This window comes from Petromyzon marinus, chromosome 44, assembly GCF_048934315.1.
Source record: "Petromyzon marinus isolate PM22_M1 ecotype Great Lakes invasive population chromosome 44, UKy_Petmar_22M1.pri1.0, whole genome shotgun sequence".
Classification (NCBI taxonomy): domain Eukaryota; kingdom Metazoa; phylum Chordata; class Hyperoartia; order Petromyzontiformes; family Petromyzontidae; genus Petromyzon; species Petromyzon marinus.
Genome location: NC_133710.1, coordinates 2,641,152 through 2,659,699, shown reverse-complemented (window position 1 = coordinate 2,659,699; position 18,548 = coordinate 2,641,152). Strand labels below are relative to the sequence as shown.

At 40.2% G+C, this 18,548-nt stretch overlaps 1 protein-coding gene and 1 long non-coding RNA gene across 8 annotated transcripts in view; one reads left to right on the top strand and one right to left on the bottom strand.

Moving 5' to 3' along the window:
• Positions 1 to 18,548, bottom strand: part of LOC116951823 (monocarboxylate transporter 13-like) — a 77,770-nt gene that overhangs the window by 23,328 nt on the left and 35,894 nt on the right. The window lies entirely within an intron of this gene.
• On the top strand, positions 913 to 17,114 carry LOC116951825 (uncharacterized). Of its 2 annotated transcripts, XR_004404350.2 has the most exons (7): positions 913 to 1,462; positions 2,646 to 2,720; positions 11,896 to 12,918; positions 13,104 to 13,259; positions 14,134 to 14,226; positions 14,354 to 16,632; positions 16,825 to 17,114. It is a non-coding gene; the product is annotated as an uncharacterized LOC116951825 (long non-coding RNA). The 2 variants fall into 2 exon arrangements; XR_012946851.1 differs by lacking the exons at positions 913 to 1,462; positions 2,646 to 2,720 and having other exon boundaries at positions 11,518 to 12,918.

Here is an 18,548-nt window from a genome sequence, read left to right as displayed (position 1 = left end):
TAAAACAGTTGTGTTGACAAAATTAGAAGAAGTGATATTTCCCATTTACACAGCGCACTTGTGTTAAATGAATGAACTGCAGTTGTGTTGCTTCTGCAGTACCGCACTTTGGTCAGCAGGTGGAGCTATATCTGTGCATGCGCAGATGGAAAGCACATCCAACGATCAACTTTGATCCTTTAGCTCACTCAAAGTCCCTCATCGCCGTTTTGTGCAGTCAAATGCAACATTTCACAATCAACGTTTTGTCTTTGTGGACACAGAGGTGAGGTATTTTACTTTTTATGCATTTATATAGGCTAGAGGCTGTCAGTAGATGGTTTATCGCGGATGTCGAGTTTTGTATGGTATTTTAATGAAGTTGCCGCATTCCTCGTGTGGTTTTCGCATTTTTCTTTGGTTCTTTCGGTAAAGTCACGTAGAATGAGAATAAAATAATAAATTGATAAAATAACACAATAATATTCTCACGACGTTTCGGCCACAACACAAGCGGCCTTCATCAGGTGAAGGGACGAGACTTATACATGACTTATACACGAAAGCTTTAAATCGAAATTTCGCATTTTTGTTAGTTAGGCCTATAACGTTACATTCGTGTGTTTCGATCTTATGTAATATATATACTTGTTGAACTTTGATGTGAATTTCCCCACACAAAGACACAAATTACTTATTAAATTGCTAGTTAATAAGAGTTTCTCCATTTATGTGTTAACGGATTGTGTGTAATGTTACTGTATTAAGCAAAGCACTTTTTCACATTTTAGTAATGTTATCAGTTTTAATAACTGTCTCAAATAATGGTGTTGAGCATTTTTATTTAATGTCAAATGTTAACACTCAAACTTTGGAAGACCCAAATAACAGCTATAAACACATTTAACACATGAATAAGATGGCATTGATGTTAGCTAACAAGTAATGTAAGCTTGGCGGTTAGGCCTAATCTAAAGTGTAAACTATTTATCAAGGATATATACAGATTTTTACTGTATAGCATACCACTTATTAATAATTTATGAACCTATTAACTAATAATTTATAAATGACTTATATCTGAATTAACAAAACAATACAAACATTTAGCATATCACTTATTAGTCATTTATGAATGTATAGTTATGTTTTGTAAATGATTAGTTAATCATTAACTAATAACCTTATAAGTGACTTATAACTAATTTAACAAAACATTCATAAAATGTTAGCACATTACTTATTAATCATTTATGAATATAGACATGTTTTGTAAATTATTAGTCTATCATTAACTAATAACTTATGTCACTTATAACTGAACGTTATTATATCGTGTTACAGTGTTGTTTATATTATTATTCTTTGGTGACTTACATCTTTTTTTCTCACAGAGTTTTGGAGTTCTAGAGTCCTACATGTGACTGTGCAGAGATTGTGGCTCGTCTCACATATCTAGATCAAAACTTTTAAAACACTTCAGGTTGGTACATGGACAATATGGCCGCAGACACGCATATCCATGCGCATATTCTTACTGTCCATGCACTTTTAAAACCTGGAATGCACTGCGGTCCCACTTATGCAGATCACATGGAAGTGAGCAGCAACCTCAAAAACAAAATTCTAGCGAAAGTGCAAAGATAAATTGTCATGTTTGTGGTGTTACTGACATTCCTTCAGTAAATGATTACTTTCTCCACATAAATAAGCATTTGCGCAGTCATGAAACAGTAAGTTGTATGTTTAAGGACTGCTCGTTTAAATCAAATGTGTATAGCACATTCAAATCACATAAGAGGCGAAAACATTGTCAGTGTTCGTTGACTGATTTTAAGGAAGGAATAGTGAAAACACAAGAGGTAAGAGGAATATCTGATGACACTCTTTCAAACGAAGAAATCAATACATCTACGTTAGAGGAGGATTCCAGTTGTATTGATACAGGAGAGGTTCCAGAGAACTTGCCAAAGTTGGTAGAGCTTAAATTTGCTTCATTGGTGTTGAAGCTGGAGAATCACTATCATGTCCCAGGCACAGCTGTCGATGAGTTGTTGGAGGACTTGCATTATTTACTGAGTGATGCTTCCTTCCCTTTGTCATACAGAATTATTGTAGACACCTTACAAAAGCACAGGATTGACAATGATGAGTTTCTAGTCAAAGACCTTGTTAACATCTTTAAGTACAACAAATCTTTTACTTACTGCAATAAAGCATGGTGGTCCACTAGCCTCTGCATTTAAGCGTAAAGAATATTACAGGGACAATTTTTAAAGTTGTAGACTCCGTGGAGTATGTTCTTGAGGCCAAGGGAAACAGAACTTTTCAATATGTTCCAATACTTGAGTCTTTACAGAATCTACTTGGTCAGAATGACCTACTATACAAAGTGGTCGAAAGTCACAGTTCTCAACAGTTAAGAAGAGATGTCCATCAGTACAGGTCAATTCAGGATGGTCAGTTTTTTAAAGCAAATAATTTCTTCTCAGATGAGTTGAGGATATCTGTGTGCTTATATGTCGATGACTTTGAAATTTGTAACCCTCTCGGGACATCAAGAAAGAAGCACAAGATATGTGCAATCTACTGGATTTTGGGTAATGTGCCATCCATGTTTCAGTCAACTTTGTCTTCAATTTATCTTGTCGTTTTGTGCAAAACAGAAGACATGATAACATACGGATTTGAGAAAATCTTGCGACCTCTTTTGCAAGATCTCCAAACTTTGGAACAGCAAGGTGTGTATGTCCACCAGCTGGGAACATTCCTTAAAGGAACAGTTCAATGTGTTGTGGCCGATAATCTTGCTGCACATTCAATGGCTGGCTTCATTGAGAACTTTTCAGGAGAGTACTGTTGTCGATTTTGTACAGCTTCTCGTGCAGATTCTCAGACCAATGAAGTGAATGCAGGTGAATTTACACTAAGGACTGCAGAAGAACACCAAGGACATGTGAAACTTGCAAAGGAGAAAGGTGTGAATGTCATGGCTGTGAAAAAAGTATGTGTTTTCAGTGACAGCCTTAGCTACTTTAATGTTACAACAGGCTATCCTCCTGATTTGGCTCATGATCTTTTTGAAGGCATAGTACCAGTTGAGCTGGCAGAGTGCTTTTCTGTAGTTATTTCAATATAAGATATTGTCTCTTGATCTGCTCAATGAACTCATCCATAATTTTCCGTACAAGTGGGGTGATAAGACAAATCGACCTCAATTGGTGCCACAGACATTTGCAAGGAGAAAATCAGTTGGTGGCAATGCGCATGAAAATTAGTGTCTGTTAAGACTGCTGCCATTTATTATTGGGCATTTGGTGCCTGCAGATGAACCTGTGTGGCTTTTGATTTTAGACTTGAAGGATATTGTGGAACTGGTTGTGTCTTCAGTTCATACAGATGAGACCATTGCATATTTGGAATGCAAGATCTCTGAACACCGTCAGAAGTATCAGGAGCTTTTCCCACTTAAACAGCTGCTTCCAAAGCATCACTTTTTGGAGCACTATCCAGAAATGATTCGCTGCTTTGGTCCTTTAGTTTTTCTTTGGACATTGCGTTTTGAAGCTAAGCATAGCTACTTCAAACAAGTAGCTAGGCACACAAATTGCTTCAGGAACATAACACTAACTTTGGCAAGAAAACACCAATTGATGGTTGGATATAGCCTCCACATACCCAGCCCTGAAAAGACCACCTTACAGGTCACACGTGTCTCTACCATCACGGTTGAGGTCATGAAAGAGGATGTCGTACGTTGCCTTAATTCTAGATATCCTGGCATCACCACTGTCAATGTTGCTCAGAATGTTTCTTATGATGGCATTATGTATCGAAATGGCATGATAATTGCCCATGGGTCTCTTGGTGGACTTCCAGAATTTGCAGAAATTGCTCAAATTTGTATCATCGAAGACAACCTTGCTTTCATTGCCAATAAAATGTGTTCATGGTAACGAGAGCACTTCAGGGCGTTTGAATTGGTACCAACTCTTGAAATGTGCTTAATTACCCTCAATGAAATTTTGATTTAAAGCTTTCGTGACTGCAGTAATTCATATTCTTAGTTTTTTCGGTAAAGTCACGTTGAAGAGAAACAACAAAATAACAAAATATATATAAAAAATAAAAAATTCTCACGACGTTTCGACCATAACTCAAACGGTCATCATCAGGTGTGTCGGTTTGCATAAATTTATTTTGAAAAGGGATATTTATTTATTTATTTATATATAACAAATAACGTTTGCGTCACGCGCAACGATTGGCAGTTTGCCAGGACTAGTCCATCTATTTTTTGAAAAGAGGAGGGGGGAGACGAAATTTGTTTTTATGTATGTTGTCTGAAAGCCACTGTAAGCGTGAACAATCAATCAAGAACTGAAATGATTTATCAAATCTTTCCAATGATTGCTAAGATAGAATCCATCTTCTCGGTTGAAATTGTCTCTGTGCTTGTATATGTGGATAGCCTCATGAACGAATCTCTCATGGAAGCCAGATGGCTTACAAAGAACCTCCGTCTTGGAAAAGTCAATGGCATGTGAGCCTACTGAATTAGAACAATGATCTGCTACGGCCGAGGTGTTGGTCCTACCGTGTTTAAGGTCTGCTTTATGTTCACGAATGCGGTCCGAGATATGGCGTTTGGTTTCTCCAATGTAACTACTACCACAGAGGCAACTTAGTTTGTAGACACCAGGGTATTGTATGTCCGGAATCACATCTTTTACAGACGGAACCAGATCACGGATTTTATGTAATGTGTTGAAACGGACCTGGATCTTGTGTTTATTCAAGATTTTGGAGATCTTTTTTGTGATCCCAGCAATGTAGGGTAAAGTGATGGTTTTGAAAGGCTCCTCAAGAGGGTTTTTTCTTCATGGTTTGAGTGATAGCTTTGCGGATTGTATAGTCGGAGTAACCATTAGCCCTAAGAGCTTGGTGTACGTGCTTGAGTTCACTGCTTATGTGTTCCTGGTCGGATATGCATTGGGCTCTATGATACAGAGTCTTGATGAGAGAATTCTTCTGTGATGGATGGTGGTGGGAATCCGGTTTCAGATAAGCATCCGTATGGGTAGCTTTCCTGTAGACAGAGTGGCTCATTGAACCATCAGGTCTCTTTTTAATTAGGACATCCAAAAAAGGTATCTTGCCATCTATTTCGACTTCCATGGTAAATCTGATGGCTGGGTGTATGGAATTGATGTGGTCGAAGAATTGGTCTAGAGCAGGCCGGCCATGTGGCCAGATGACAAAAGTGTCATCCACGTACCTCTTCCATAAGGTTGGGCGCAGAGTGGCAGTCTGGATGGCGTCAGTCTCAAATTTCTCCATGAAAATGTTAGCTATAACTGGAGAAAGGGGGGAGCCCATTGGGGTGCCCTCAGTTTGTTTGTAGAAAGTTCCATTCCAAGTGAAGTATGTATTGGTTAAACAGTGTCTCACCAGGGGGGGTACCTCAGTGTTTAGTCCTTGATGAACCAAGTCTTCAATGATTGCAATGGTGTCAGGTACAGGAACCTTGGTGAATAAGGAAACTACATCAAAACTGACAAGCAGGTCGTCTGGGGACAGGGAAATACCCTTGATTGTTGATACCAGGTGAGTAGAATTTTGTACCGCAGAGGTGGTTTTTCCAGTGAAAGGACGCAGGATTTCAGACAAAAAACGAGCTAGTTTGTAGGTGGGGGAGCTGATAGTAGAGACTATGGGACGAAGAGGTGTATCAACTTTATGTATTTTTGGTAAGCCGTATAATCTTGGTGGCCTGGCAGCAGAAGGTTTCAACGAAAACTGTTTAGATTGATCAATTAATGCGGTTGAATCAGAAATTATTTTGTTGGTTTGTGTGACGAGGCTGTTGGTGGGATCTCTTTTTATTTTTGTATAACTACCATCGTCGAGTAATTCTTTAATTTTGTTGTTGTATTCTATTTTATCCATGATAACAGTAGCGTTGCCTTTGTCAGCTGAAAGAACTACAATATCATTCCTCTTTTTTAATTTATATAATTCAAAACGCTCATCTTTGCTGAGGTTGCTAGCTGGCATCTTAGCGTTTTTGAGGGTTGCAGCGATTTCAGATTTTGCTACGTCTGCAGCGATGTGACCCAGGCCCCTGAGAGCAACGTCTACTTGGGCAATTATATCATTAACTGGTATGTGTTTAGGTGTGACTGCAAAGTTTAGACCTTTAGCTAAAACGGATTTCAAACCATCGGAAATAGAACTGTTACTGCGATTAATTACGACTTTATTAACGTCTAACTTTTTGGTGTATGGGTCCGGTCTTTTGTTGAAGAGGAGGTTAAATTTGGAAATCAGGTTTTCCTTACATTTGGTCGACATAGTAGCAGCTGAAGAGGCAGTCATATTGTCTACATGTTCCCAATCCGATGTGGACATTATTGCCGTCAATGATAAGTGTGATTTGTAGAGTGTCTTGTCTAACTGATCTAGTTCTGTGCGTATAAGTCTGATTTTTTCTGAGATAAGAGCTAAGCTAGTTTTGAAAAGAATTCGTTTCGCATTAGAAGAAGTTACAGTAGCAGAGGTGAGTGTAAATGCGATTGGTATTACCCCAGAGTCGCGGGATCTCTTCAGGAAGGTGAGAGACTCGATCAGCTGAGCTTTCTTATCCCGGAGTTTGTTGAACGATCTTAAAGTTATGTGAAAACCCTCCCCGTAGAGGCGATTAAATTTTGATTTAAAGCTTTCGTGACTGCAGTAATTCATATTCTTAGTTTTTTCGGTAAAGTCACGTTGAAGAGAAACAACAAAATAACAAAATATATATAAAAAATCAAAAATTCTCACGACGTTTCGACCATAACTCAAACGGTCATCATCAGGTGTGTCGGTTTGCATACATTTATTTTGAAAACGGCATATTTATTTATTTATTTATATATAAAAAATAACGTTTGCGTCACGCGCAACGATTGGCAGTTTGCCAGGACTAGTCCATCTATTTTTTGAAAAGAGGAGGGGGGAGACGAAATTTGTTTTTATGTATGTTGTCTGAAAGCCACTGTAAGCGTGAACAATCAATCAAGAACTGAAATGATTTATCAAATCTTTCCAATGATTGCTAAGATAGAATCCATCTTCTCGGTTGAAATTGTCTCTGTGCTTGTATATGTGGATAGCCTCATGAACGAATCTCTCATGGAAGCCAGATGGCTTACAAAGAACCTCCGTCTTGGAAAAGTCAATGGCATGTGAGCCTACTGAATTAGAACAATGATCTGCTACGGCCGAGGTGTTGGTCCTACCGTGTTTAAGGTCTGCTTTATGTTCACGAATGCGGTCCGAGATATGGCGTTTGGTTTCTCCAATGTAACTACTACCACAGAGGCAACTTAGTTTGTAGACACCAGGGTATTGTATGTCCGGAATCACATCTTTTACAGACGGAACCAGATCACGGATTTTATGTAATGTGTTGAAACGGACCTGGATCTTGTGTTTATTCAAGATTTTGGAGATCTTTTTTGTGATCCCAGCAATGTAGGGTAAAGTGATGGTTTTGAAAGGCTCCTCAAGAGGGTTTTTCTTCATGGTTTGAGTGATAGCTTTGCGGATTGTATAGTCGGAGTAACCATTAGCCCTAAGAGCTTGGTGTACGTGCTTGAGTTCACTGCTTATGTGTTCCTGGTCGGATATGCATTGGGCTCTATGATACAGAGTCTTGATGAGAGAATTCTTCTGTGATGGATGGTGGTGGGAATCCGGTTTCAGATAAGCATCCGTATGGGTAGCTTTCCTGTAGACAGAGTGGCTCATTGAACCATCAGGTCTCTTTTTAATTAGGACATCCAAAAAAGGTATCTTGCCATCTATTTCGACTCCCAGCCATCAGATTTACCATGGAAGTCGAAATAGATGGCAAGATACCTTTTTTGGATGTCCTAATTAAAAAGAGACCTGATGGTTCAATGAGCCACTCTGTCTACAGGAAAGCTACCCATACGGATGCTTATCTGAAACCGGATTCCCACCACCATCCATCACAGAAGAATTCTCTCATCAAGACTCTGTATCATAGAGCCCAATGCATATCCGACCAGGAACACATAAGCAGTGAACTCAAGCACGTACACCAAGCTCTTAGGGCTAATGGTTACTCCGACTATACAATCCGCAAAGCTATCACTCAAACCATGAAGAAAAAACCCTCTTGAGGAGCCTTTCAAAACCATCACTTTACCCTACATTGCTGGGATCACAAAAAAGATCTCCAAAATCTTGAATAAACACAAGATCCAGGTCCGTTTCAACACATTACATAAAATCCGTGATCTGGTTCCGTCTGTAAAAGATGTGATTCCGGACATACAATACCCTGGTGTCTACAAACTAAGTTGCCTCTGTGGTAGTAGTTACATTGGAGAAACCAAACGCCATATCTCGGACCGCATTCGTGAACATAAAGCAGACCTTAAACACGGTAGGACCAACACCTCGGCCGTAGCAGATCATTGTTCTAATTCAGTAGGCTCACATGCCATTGACTTTTCCAAGACGGAGGTTCTTTGTAAGCCATCTGGCTTCCATGAGAGATTCGTTCATGAGGCTATCCACATATACAAGCACAGAGACAATTTCAACCGAGAAGATGGATTCTATCTTAGCAATCATTGGAAAGATTTGATAAATCATTTCAGTTCTTGATTGATTGTTCACGCTTACAGTGGCTTTCAGACAACATACATAAAAACAAATTTCGTCTCCCCCCTCCTCTTTTCAAAAAATAGATGGACTAGTCCTGGCAAACTGCCAATCGTTGCGCGTGACGCAAACGTTATTTGTTATATATAAATAAATAAATAAATATCCCTTTTCAAAATAAATTTATGCAAACCGACACACCTGATGATGACCGTTTGAGTTATGGTCGAAACGTCGTGAGAATTTTTGATTTTTTATATATATTTTGTTATTTTGTTGTTTCTCTTCAACGTGACTTTACCGAAAAAACTAAGAATATGAATTACTGCAGTCACGAAAGCTTTAAATCAAAATTTAATCGCCTCTACGGGGAGGGTTTTCACATAACTTTAAGATCGTTCAACAAACTCCGGGATAAGAAAGCTCAGCTGATCGAGTCTCTCACCTTCCTGAAGAGATCCCGCGACTCTGGGGTAATACCAATCGCATTTACACTCACCTCTGCTACTGTAACTTCTTCTAATGCGAAACGAATTCTTTTCAAAACTAGCTTAGCTCTTATCTCAGAAAAAATCAGACTTATACGCACAGAACTAGATCAGTTAGACAAGACACTCTACAAATCACACTTATCATTGACGGCAATAATGTCCACATCGGATTGGGAACATGTAGACAATATGACTGCCTCTTCAGCTGCTACTATGTCGACCAAATGTAAGGAAAACCTGATTTCCAAATTTAACCTCCTCTTCAACAAAAGACCGGACCCATACACCAAAAAGTTAGACGTTAATAAAGTCGTAATTAATCGCAGTAACAGTTCTATTTCCGATGGTTTGAAATCCGTTTTAGCTAAAGGTCTAAACTTTGCAGTCACACCTAAACACATACCAGTTAATGATATAATTGCCCAAGTAGACGTTGCTCTCAGGGGCCTGGGTCACATCGCTGCAGACGTAGCAAGATCTGAAATCGCTGCAACCCTCAAAAACGCTAAGATGCCAGCTAGCAACCTCAGCAAAGATGAGCGTTTTGAATTATATAAATTAAAAAAGAGGAATGATATTGTAGTTCTCTCAGCTGACAAAGGCAACGCTACTGTTATCATGGATAAAATAGAATACAACAACAAAATTAAAGAATTACTCGACGATGGTAGTTATACAAAAATAAAAAGAGATCCCACCAACAGCCTCGTCACACAAACCAACAAAATAATTTCTGATTCAACCGCATTAATTGATCAATCTAAACAGTTTTCGTTGAAACCTTCTGCTGCCAGGCCACCAAGATTATACGGCTTACCAAAAATACATAAAGTTGATACACCTCTTCGTCCCATAGTCTCTACTATCAGCTCCCCCACCTACAAACTAGCTCGTTTTTTGTCTGAAATCCTGCGTCCTTTCACTGGAAAAACCACCTCTGCGGTACAAAATTCTACTCACCTGGTATCAACAATCAAGGGTATTTCCCTGTCCCCAGACGACCTGCTTGTCAGTTTTGATGTAGTTTCCTTATTCACCAAGGTTCCTGTACCTGACACCATTGCAATCATTGAAGACTTGGTTCATCAAGGACTAAACACTGAGGTACCCCCCCTGGTGAGACACTGTTTAACCAATACATACTTCACTTGGAATGGAACTTTCTACAAACAAACTGAGGGCACCCCAATGGGCTCCCCCCTTTCTCCAGTTATAGCTAACATTTTCATGGAGAAATTTGAGACTGACGCCATCCAGACTGCCACTCTGCGCCCAACCTTATGGAAGAGGTACGTGGATGACACTTTTGTCATCTGGCCACATGGCCGGCCTGCTCTAGACCAATTCTTCGACCACATCAATTCCATACACCCAGCCATCAGATTTACCATGGAAGTCGAAATAGATGGCAAGATACCTTTTTTGGATGTCCTAATTAAAAAGAGACCTGATGGTTCAATGAGCCACTCTGTCTACAGGAAAGCTACCCATACGGATGCTTATCTGAAACCGGATTCCCACCACCATCCATCACAGAAGAATTCTCTCATCAAGACTCTGTATCATAGAGCCCAATGCATATCCGACCAGGAACACATAAGCAGTGAACTCAAGCACGTACACCAAGCTCTTAGGGCTAATGGTTACTCCGACTATACAATCCGCAAAGCTATCACTCAAACCATGAAGAAAAACCCTCTTGAGGAGCCTTTCAAAACCATCACTTTACCCTACATTGCTGGGATCACAAAAAAGATCTCCAAAATCTTGAATAAACACAAGATCCAGGTCCGTTTCAACACATTACATAAAATCCGTGATCTGGTTCCGTCTGTAAAAGATGTGATTCCGGACATACAATACCCTGGTGTCTACAAACTAAGTTGCCTCTGTGGTAGTAGTTACATTGGAGAAACCAAACGCCATATCTCGGACCGCATTCGTGAACATAAAGCAGACCTTAAACACAGTAGGACCAACACCTCGGCCGTAGCAGATCATTGTTCTAATTCAGTAGGCTCACATGCCATTGACTTTTCCAAGACGGAGGTTCTTTGTAAGCCATCTGGCTTCCATGAGAGATTCGTTCATGAGGCTATCCACATATACAAGCACAGAGACAATTTCAACCGAGAAGATGGATTCTATCTTAGCAATCATTGGAAAGATTTGATAAATCATTTCAGTTCTTGATTGATTGTTCACGCTTACAGTGGCTTTCAGACAACATACATAAAAACAAATTTCGTCTCCCCCCTCCTCTTTTCAAAAAATAGATGGACTAGTCCTGGCAAACTGCCAATCGTTGCGCGTGACGCAAACGTTATTTGTTATATATAAATAAATAAATATGCCGTTTTCTAAATAAATTTATGCAAACCGACACACCTGATGATGACCGTTTGAGTTATGGTCGAAACGTCGTGAGAATTTTTTATTTTTTATATATATTTTGTTATTTTGTTGTTTCTCTTCAACGTGACTTTACCGAAAAAACTAAGAATATACCCTCAATGAGTTGAAAGACCCATACCGTCTTGCAGATTATAAGGTTGGCAGTGTCCGAATGATTACCCTGAAACGACACATACTAATAGATGAGGTGTAATAACCAGCCACTGAAGTCCTGTGTGGACTTGTATATTTTATGTACATTTCATTTTATAGTAAAACATCTATTTAATGTCAAGAGTTTGGATTGGTCTTCTGGTATTGTATTGTATGTTCATCCCCTCTATCTATCTTTCAGAAAAGTTTGACAGGATGGGTACCCCAGCCAAACTTCTAGTAATCTTGGGAGAAAATAATTGTGAAAGGTTAAATCTCCCAACTGGTATACCAAACTCGTTGAATGACCTTAAAAGAGAAATCCAAACACAACTGAGAGTACTTGAAGATTTTCGACTTCAATTCAAAGATCCGGACTTTAATGATTTTGTCAACCTCACTTACAACTTCAGACATACAGGATAAAGCTACACTCAAGGTCATTCAGTTGCCTTCATCTACAAGTTTCCCAACTGCTTCATCTGTGCCAGAAATAAATGAGACATCTTCAGTATCATCCTGTGACACAGACATAATCTCATCCTCACAGTCATCTTTACTTTCAACTCCAGAATCTGTGTCCTCAGTTAGAAGTCAGGCATGGCCTGAACGTTTCCCAATACCACAGTTTAGTTTTGATGCTGATATTCAACTGCAAAAAGCTCAACTTGCTTATCAGACTGATGGTACTGTCCTGAGCCCCAATGCCAAGCTGAAGTCTGATATTTTGGATGCTTTAGCTTCAGAAATAATAAAGTACAAGGTATACCCTACAAGTGCAGATCTTGATGATGTTGCTGCTGCTTTGGTACAGAAGCACCCGTGCCTCAAAGAAAAAGGCTCTGTGAGCGGCTACTATGGCTGGAAAATAAGTCTGAAATATAAAATGGCAAACTAGAGAACAAAATTGGGGAACATAGAATGTTGTGAGTTAAACATCAACTCCCACAAGCGAAACGGATCCATGGGAAGTCCCAACCAAGTGAAGAAACCTAGAAAAGCCGAGGTTAATTACTGTCCAGATTACCCATTGGGTGAAACAAAGGATACGCTTGAAAAGCAAAGGATGACACTACTGTCTGAGGTGACTAAAAGAAACAATGAGCAGGTTATCAAGGTCCTGATGGAGAGAACATTTGCGCTCCGGAGGCATGAGGTGGTAGAAGATTTGCCGTTCATCGTTGAGTTAAGGAACAGATGGCCAGCACTCTTTACTGAGAGAGAGGTAAGTCTTTGATGTAATGTCAGTTATGATTAAATACTTGGATGGTTTTTATAATTCTAAAATATGAAAAAGTTCATTTGTAATTTTGTATGTCATCTGTAAGTGCTGGTAAAAAAAAATGTTCAATGTTTTTTAAACATGTTTATCAGCAGCCAACATTATTTGTCCTTCCAAAATTGTATTAGGTATCTGCAGAATTCAGTAGGATTACAACTATCCCTTTGGTGTCCAAATTTATGGGTCAGCTGGATCATTTCTCAACCCAGCTCCTCAGAATCTTCAGAAAGAAAGGAGGAAGAGCAACACAGAAGATGACAAACATCCTGTCAGTTATGGATCGGGTATGTTCTCTAAATTCATCATAATTTTAAATCTGACAATAATTAATAATAGATTAAAAGAATATTTAACCCAAAGATGGAAATTCAGTCATTATGTATAGCCTCATGTTATCGAGGGGGTTAATTTTTGGGTTAAGTATCCCTTTAAAGTCTGGTATATACAGTACTCTGCAAAAGTCTTAGGCATGTTAATATTTTCACCCAAAAAAGAAATGGTTTTAAGCCAGTTATTTAAATCTTTTACTGCAGTGTGTCAGTACGAAATATCGTTTTACATTTCCAAACATTCCTTTTGCCATTAATTGTAATAATCCAGTGACATTTTTATATGCACAAGGAGTCTGACAATAGCCAGTATGATCCACACAGAGATTCGATCTCATCATCATCAAGTCTGTCTGTGATTACATGAAGAAACAGAAAAACTGAGAAAGATTAAATCCAGAAGAACTGCGTCAACATCTTCAAGACACCTGAAGAAACCTTCCTGCGAAGCTACAGTACTTTTTGTACTGCTTTAAAACACAATGCCATAAATAGATTTTATTTGCTTAACTTCTATTAACTACATAAAATCAATACTCGATGTGACCAGCCGTTTCGTTTAAAAAAGCTTTTGTCCAGGTACACTTGCTCACAGTTTTTCAGGTAGCTTTGCAGGAAGGTTTATTCAGGTGTCTTGGAGATGTTGACGCAGTTCTTCTGGATTTAATCTTTCTCAGTTTTTCTGTTTCTTCATATAATCACAAGAATGACAAACTTGACTTGAATGAAAACAACACAGTGGGATAATCTGTATAATGCTACTTATAATGGTACAATAACAAGTCTAAAAAGCAAAGTGCTAACTAATGCTCATTTCAATTTTTTTCAGAATGACACCATCGAAAAAAACCGTGAATTCATCTTGAAAGCCCTTACTGTTTACATGAACGAAGACCCCTCAAACCTTGTGAAGGAGTACTTGGTAAGTTATTTACTTAAAAAAAACCTATTGTATGTTTCTTTAAAACCAACTCCCACTTTCACCCCTGATCTGTTATTAATTGTTTCTATTTGTATTTTACTTTTTTAGGACGTTAAACATGATGAAGCCCAAACTTCAATGCGCAACACCACCCTAGGCAATTATGTCGTCGTACATGAAGGGGCAGATGCTACAGACCCTTACGAAGATGTTGCCATTATCATTGAAGGCGTCCAAATACTTGAAGACCTGAACAATGTGGCAAATGCTTGTTCTGTGATGCTTGGTCTAATTTAAGCTTTAAACTTGGCTTACCCACAAGACCTGAGGTACACTTTTGAAGTATTTCAAGAGATTTTTATGGAGCTAGATCAGGGGTGTCCAAACTACAGCCCGTGGGCCAACTGCGGCCCGCCATCCATTTTTAATTGGCCCGTATCAAAGTCTAAAAATATAATGGACTATGGCCCACTGTATTGCACTTCTTAGTTTAAAGACGAGGTGGCACTATTGTTGTCTTGAACAAGGCAGCGTCTCCACAAAGCAAGCAATAGAAGAAAAAAATTGCTCAGGGTCACCAGAAATGCGGGAACTGAAGAGACGCAAGATTGCAAGCGAGTGCAGAAAATTTCAGACTCGGTGGAAAAATGAATATTTTTTCATAGAAACCAAGGGGAAGTGTGTTTGTTTGATTTGTAATGAGAGTGTTGCCCTGATGAAAGAGTACAATGTACGACGGCATTATTAAACGAAACATCAGACCTGTCGCTGAGCGGAAAGAGAAGGCAAAGCAAATGGCAGCTAGCCTGCTAATGCAGCAGCAGTTTTTTTTTCCGTGCTAACAAAGCTCAAGAAAATGCAACAATGGCCAGTTATGAAGTAGCTCAACTCATTGCCTTACAACGGGAACCTTTCTCAGACGGTGACTTCATCAAACAGTGCCTCACTAAAGTCGTGGGAATAATGTGCCCGAAGAAAATGCAGGATTTCAACGATGTTAGTATGTCCAGAAATACGGTTGTGCGGCGAATTGAAGACTTGTCGGCTAACTTAAAACAGCAAGTGTCAGATAAAGCTTGTGCTTTCGATTTTTACTCGATTGCATGTGATGAGAGCACAGATGCCACGGACACTGCACAGCTGTGAATTTTTTTGCGGGGAGTTGATGATAATTTTTGCATTACGGAGGAACTGCTCGACCTTCGGAGTCTAAAGGGGACAACAACTGGGAAGGACATGTTTTGAAGCTGTGTCAGATGCAATTGACCAGGCTGGACTTAAATGGGACAAGCTGTGTGGAATTACAACGGATGGGGCTCCAGCAATGACAGGCGAGCGCAAAGGAACGGCCTCTATGGTGAGTGCCAAGGTGCCGGAGAGCGGAGGTGAGGCTGTCAAAATGCACTGTATCAACCACCAAGAAGCCCTCTGTGCCAAGATAATCCAGCTTGGCGATGTGATGAACACAGTTGTGAAAACTGTCAACATAATTCGGGCACGAGGGCTTTACCACAGAGAATTTCAAGCGTTCCTCTCTGATGTCGATGCTGAATACGGGGACCTACTCTACCACTCTGAAGTGCGCTGGCTCAGTCGCGGCTCCGTGCTGCAGCGGTTTTATTCCCCGAGATCAAATATCGACAAGTTTTTGAAAGAAAAGGGCAGACCTCTCCATGAGATCAGTGACCCTTTATGGTTGGCAGACCTGGCTTTTTTAGTTGATCTCATTGATCATCTCAACACCCTGAACAAGAGACTACAAGGCAAAGAGCAGCTGGTACCACAGCTGCATGCGCACATGAAAGCATTCCGTGCGAAGCTCCGTCTCTTCGAGTCACAACTGCGCAACTTCAATGTAGCGCACTTCCCCACGCTGACCCAAATCAAATGCGCATTTCCAAATGCCAAGCTCTCTGCAAAAATGGGAGAATATGTGTCTGTGATCACATCTCTCATGACAGAATTCAGTCAGCGCTTCCAAGATTTTTCTGTCATTGAGAAGGAAATCACACTGTTTGTGGCTCCGTTTTCAATGGATGCAAAAGAAGTAGAGGAGAGTCTGCAATTAGAACTGATCGAAATTCAGTGTGATGATTCTCTTAAGAATCAGCATTAGCTTCTCTCCCTACCTGACTTCTACCGGAGCTTGGAAAAGGCCAAGTTTCCTCTGATGAGACGACTCGCAAAACGAATGATGAGTCTGTTCGGCTCAATATACATATGTGAGCAGACATTCTCTCTGTTAACGCTGAACAAAAGCAGACTGAGAACCAGAACGACCGCCAGCCATCTCCGTGACGTCCTTCGCATCTCAACCACCAAACGTACTCCTGACCTGCCGGCTATCCTTCAGACCAAAGCGCAGCATCACTGCTCCCACTGAGCGTAACATTCTTCCCATTACAGGTAAGTAAAAAATATACACACAGTTTTCATTTGTTAATAAGCCCAATTACTTAATAAATTCAGTCAATTAAAGTTGATGACAATTTTTAACAAACGTTAGTTGATGTGTTAACAAGCCCAATTATTTATTTGTGTAATAAGCTTGAAATATCTACATCCCCTATTTCTCTTCTTGTCTCTCCCTTCATACAGGACAATGAAGGGGGATCAGCACCCTAAGAACCAATCTGAGGCTGTCACTGAGAGAATGACCTGCCAACCTTTTTGTAAAAAATAAAATGAAAATCTACTAATGGAGAGCTATGATCGAGGCTTTTATTCTTCAAATATGTTCAATTATCAAACGTAATTTACCTGCATTTGATTGATTTTGCCAATATTAGTGCATGAAAAGTGAGGCAGTATCCCTCACGTCTAGTGAGTGGCCCAGTCCTTCGTATATTTTTCTGTATGTGGCCCTCGGGAAAAGAAGTTTGGACACCCCTGCCCTACTCTGTCAGTAGAACTCATCTGGCTTCCTTCTGCGAGCACCCAGTACCGTGCCCCTAGTGGCCCACTGAATGGTACTACACGGTGTGTTAGCCTCTGCGTCCATTCCTACGGCACTTGGCGTTACGCGCTGTAGTGATCCATTTAACATCACGATACATGATCCATTTAACATCATTAATTGACTCAATGACACCTGAGTATATAGAGGACGGCAGAGCTTTGGGGGGAAACTTGTCACCAGCTCACTTGGCTGTTTTACTTCCCACTTGTCTGTGGTTCCTCGCACCCCTTGAGTCGTTCTGTCTCATCGAGACTGAGTGAATCCCGTGTGTGGCAGCGCATTGCAACTTGGAGTTATTATTACTGCAGCTCTGTGAATTTTTACGGCACACGGATTCGGATTGTCAAACCTTAAAAATAGAATCCAGATTCGCAGTCATCCCATTCCTTGCTCTTGCCAATGATGATACTGATTCCATATACAGTGAGGGAAAAAAAGTATTTGATCCCCTGCTGATTTTGTACGTTTGCCCACTGACAAAGAAATGATCAGTCTATAATTTTAATGGTAGGTTTATTTGAACAGTGAGAGACAGAATAACAACAACAAAATCCAGAAAAACGCATGTCAAAAATGTTATAAATTGATTTGCATTTTAATGAGGGAAATAAGTATTTGACCCCCTCTCAATCGGAAAGATTTTTGGCTCCCAGGTGTCTTTTATACAGGTAACGAGCTGAGATTAGGAGCACACTCTTAAAGGGAGTGCTCCTAATCTCAGATTGTTACTTGTATAAAAGACACCTGTCCACAGAAGCAATCAATCAGATTCCAAACTCTCCACCATGGCCAAGACCAAAGAGCTCTCCAAGGATGTCAGAGACAAGATTGTAGACCTACACAAGGCTGGAATGGGCTACAAGACCATTGCCAAGCAGCTTGGTGAGAAGGTGACAACAGTTGGTGTGATTATCCGCAAATGGAAGAAACACAAAAGAACTGTCAATCTCCCTCGGCCTGGGGCTCCATGCAAGATCTCACCTCGTGGAGTTGCAATGATCATGAGAACGGTGAGGAATCAGCCCAGAACTACACGGGAGGATCTTGTCAATGATCTCAAGGCAGCTGGGACCATAGTCACCAAGAAAACAATTGGTAACACACTACGCCGTGAAGGACTGAAATCCTGTAGCGCCCGCAAGGTCCCCCTGCTCAAGAAAGCACATATACATGCCCGTCTGAAGTTTGCCAATGAACATCTGAATGATTCAGAGGACACTGGGTGAAAGTGTTGTGGTCAGATGAGACCAAAATGGAGCTCTTTGGCATCAACTCAACTCGCCGTGTTTGGAGGAGGAGGAATGCTGCCTATGATCCCAAGAACACCATCCCCACCGTCAAACATGGAGGTGGAAACATTATG